This window comes from Fulmarus glacialis, unplaced genomic scaffold (genome assembly GCF_000690835.1).
Source record: "Fulmarus glacialis isolate BGI_N327 unplaced genomic scaffold, ASM69083v1 scaffold3949, whole genome shotgun sequence".
Classification (NCBI taxonomy): Eukaryota; Metazoa; Chordata; class Aves; order Procellariiformes; family Procellariidae; genus Fulmarus; species Fulmarus glacialis.
In genome coordinates this window covers 41,920-46,273 of record NW_009232460.1, presented here as the reverse complement: position 1 = coordinate 46,273, position 4,354 = coordinate 41,920, and positions in this window count along the sequence as shown.

Sequence of the window (4,354 nt, the reverse complement as noted above, 5' to 3'; positions counted from 1 at the left end):
CCTACCCCCGTGCCCGGCTCCCGGGCATCCTTCCCTCCCGGTGCCCACTTCTTCCGACGTGTGTGACTTCTTCTTGAGGCTTTAAAACCGCCCCTGGCCCTCAGCGTCTTCCTGAGGCTCTGCCGCCACAGCCCGTCGAGCCCGGCTGGTGACTTTGCCACAGGTCGCGGTGCTGGCAGGGGTGCCTTCAGGCGTGGTTAAGGCCTGACACCTCGCGTTGGAGGAAAAGGTTCCATGTTGATGGGGGGACATGGGGAGCGGCTGATTCTGGGCTTGTTTTACTGTTTTTATGCATACAAGGTCCATGCAAGCACAGCAGCAGTGCTGAAACCTGCAGTAGTCAGTACCCGTGCAACTGGCAGATGTATGGCCGTCAGCCTTCTCGGGAACCGGGATTTAGCCAGTTGCTATGCTGACAAAGATTAAGTCGGGGCTATACGAATCTCTTTCACATCGTGTGTTTCGCCTTTGTTTGAATGGTAAAGAAGATGAGGTTCTTTGGCAGTTGTGCAGTGCTTCTGGGCCAGTCTGTGTGCAGCTGCTAATAGGGCAGCAGAATGTCTCGGTTTTGTGCTCACCTCTGTCCTGCTCCCAACTGCTTATTCCTCCTGCTTCCCTTCATCAGCTCTGGTGCTTGTTTAGCTTCTTAATATTTGGTTTAATCCACTCATCCAGCAGGGAAGGACCAGAAAATAGGAACTTACTTCTCAGGTCACAGAGTTGAACTGGCTTACCAGAGGGTGAGATACTCTGAGGGAGGACTGTGTAGTAAGATGAGAGATCTGGGCTGCCCTCTTGGTGTCAGTGAACTGTTGGTTCATTTAGCTGAATCCATCTAATCATAGTCTTGTGCTGCGGGCCTGCATTTTATTAAAAACCCACTTTCCGCCTCTTGCGATGACAGAGGAAAGGGTAACCATGGCAGGACTGACACAGTGGGATCTGCCTATGTCTGGAAACGGCCTTAATACCCATCGCTGTCATGTGAAAGCAAAGCCTTTTCTGTTTGTGAGCACACTGGTTTCATGATGTTTCCTGAATGCCTTAAATGTAGGTTTAAAATGATGTATTAGTTTCATTGCTTAAAATGGGGAAAAAGCAGGAGGTTCTCTGTTTTTAGGTTAAGAAAATTGTGCTGTCCTTTCTTAGGTCGCTTTCCGTACAGTGAAGTTACAAGGCAGGATAGGAAATTAAACTGCTGCAGCTCTGCCTGTGTGTATATTAGAGCAAGAATACCCAAGGTGGATTACAGAATGCGTCTTTGAAAGCAGTTTCAGGTTTGCTGAATACTTGTATTTATTTTGGAGTAAATGTCCAAGAGAGGAAATGTTGCCACTGACTATATGGAAATATTTGCATAGTATAAAAAGTATTTTGAATGGTTCTTTCTCCACTCCCCCTGCCCATCCTTGCCCCATTTTGCTATTTAAAATGCCCGAAGCAAGGAAGCGTTTGCGTCAGAGCTTAATATAAAAGAATAAAGGATATTTTATCACAGGAACCCTGTTTCTTCCAGACCCTGGATTACAGTTAAATTTGATTATGTTTTTCTAGATCTTTATAACAATAGAAGTTGGGTTTGGAACTTGGCTGTGTACAGGTTAGCACCAACATGTTTAATGTTTGCCTTTTAAAGAGTACAGATAAGTTACTATAGATTTGTGTGGACCTGTATTATTGTGATTTACATTATCTTTGCTTTCCTAGATTTCCTTCCCCCTGCTTAATTGTCCCTCCTTTTCCTGGTTTCACTCTCGCACCTAGAGGCACTGTGATGTTATTTCATTTGAGGAAAGCTAAGAGATGGCAGCTGTTTTGCTTTAACAGAGTGAAGTTTTGTCCCTGCTTTTGCTTTCTTTTGATTTTAATTGTTTATCAGAATGTGTGCTTGCAGTTATGAGGCTGGCAGTGTAAGAGCTGACAAGTCACAAATACAGACTATCTTATACCTTGGCATTGCAGCTTTCATTGATGAATTGAGGTTTGCGAGAGTAATTGCGAATGACTAGAATACCAACAAAAATAGCGAGTGCGATGAGTTATTGACATGCTTACTTGTAAACAGTATTTTCTTAAATCCTGAGTTTTAATCTAGTGTTGCCTCAGGTATGAGTATTTTACTACTAAATGTAAGGTTGTATACAGATTCTAATTATATATTCATAGCTGACATTTGCTCTGACTCTGTTTTTCGAAGCTCCTCCAAAGTAATTTTCTCAAAGCTTCGTTTCTAAAGCGAGTAGCACAAAGTGAGGGGGGTGGGCGGGAAGCTCAGAATACAGCTTGAAGCTGTTTTTCTTTAAGCTTGAATGAGAACCTCTCTCCTGAGAATGAAGTCCCAAGGCTGAGTGATTCAAAATGCATGAAACACTTGGGTGGCTTCTTAAAATAAAGCTTTGCCGTACGTAAGCCATATTCATTATATGTCAGCGTGGTCATTTAATACTGTTCAGCCACCAGAAGCATCCCATAATGATGCTTTACCTTTAATGCTGCAACTCACTATAGCCCTCAGCTAAGTAGTATATTGTTCTGCTGATTATTAATATAAATATCTTGCTGAAGGGCTTGAATGGAGCTTGAACTTGTGCTTCTGTTGGGAGTTTTACCTGGCTTATCTTTTCAAGGTAATTGCTGACCTTTCACTATCTTGAGTGGTCAGCTCACAGCAGGGGGAGAAACTGATATCCGGCTAAGGAAGCCCGATTTGCACAATAATTTGAAGACCATTTCCATTTTTGTCATCCTGTTGTAGAGGTGGGCTTCCTTTCTGATGACTGTACTCACGTTTCCTTCTATGTTGCCTTGGCAGAGAGCTGAGAAGTCTTTCATATGGTGATTGCTACATTAATTACTTTAATTTTTGTGTTAATTTCATTTTCAAAAAGCTGTCTGCTTTTGGCTTTGTTTCGCTCATGTAAAATGAAGTACTCTGGTGACTGGCAGTTTTCAAGGAGGACTGACTAGCTACAGCGAATTGAAATGTGAACAAAAAAGATGAATTGATGCATTAAAAAGGGTTTATATTTTTCAAGGTAAATCTGTACATTCAAGTCACATCCCTCTAGTTAGTCGCTAATTTCTAGGGGGCCCGTTCTGAGGTTCTGTCAGAACTCGTTTTGCCATTAAAATCAGTGACAGCTGATGAAAGAGCCCTAACCAAAGAAAGGCAAAATGTCTGTTTAAGTGCAGCACATGGTGATTGCCCCGTGGACTTGCAAGTAAGAATGTGTTAGAACATACTCAAAGGCAGGATTGGTTTTGAGTTCCTGCTCTTTGGTAGGGCCTTGGCAATCGACAGAGTGAGTGGTTTGCATTTTTGACACAACAATTTTTAAAAGCAAACTTTACTATTACCAGACCTGCCATGAATATCAGCTGGGTGTCTAAGTATATCTTTACATTGTATTTATTTATAAGGTTTAATACATGCTTCTCATTTGGAGGTTGTACCATAAATTTTTGCAGCGAGCTCTTCAGCTGCTCTGTGTGTGTCAGTGTAACCTGTTTGCAACCACTGGATTTATGATATATGCCTGCTGAGCACTGTCCTTTGGCCAGCCTTTTCAGAAGTCTTCTATATAATCCAGCTTTTTTTTTTCCTGCTTTGGCTTCTACATAAAGGAGTAATTTCTGAAGTTTATAGCGCTCTGGGTTTTTTGTATGTTCTTTCTAGTACTGGGAGATACAGGGAGCGGAGAAAAAATTATTTCTGTCTTTTTTCTAGTCTAAGTCTAAGAAAGTGTGTTTATTGGGAGGGAATCTGCTTTTTAGATTTAGTTTTTGTAGGCTCTCTTTAGCAAGTAGCTTGCTTTTCTGGTAAGAGGGAAGTTAAGTATTATTAAAACATGCTTTGTGACCTGCGGAAGTGCTTTAAAGAATTCTCGTACATATATTTATATTTAGTAGTCCTGCTTGTCTGATAACTCGCAGAAGCGATTGGAACTGTGAATCCCATGACTGCTGCTGAAATGCAAAAGATGCTGTTAGTAATCTAATGGGGAGGGCAGACTGTTCACGAGGCATTCTGAATTAACACAGTAGGACAAATTTTAAATGAAAAACCTTCGGTTTGGTACCAACTTGCCTCCAGTGAATCTCTGTGGCTAAAGGGCAGTACTAGGTGCCATGAGACACGAGTTCCAGCTTAGTCTTCCCCGCACAGTTATTGTGACCTAATTTTCCTCATCTTCTGTATGCTTTGTATTTTTCTACGCTACAAATAATGAATGGCACATAGTCTCACAGGGGATGCGTGAAGTTTTTAATGTAAGATAAAACAAGAATGTTTACTCCTTGAAATAAGAATGTTTTGATTTTTCTCAAAGGTTATATTTAACTTTCAGTTGACAGA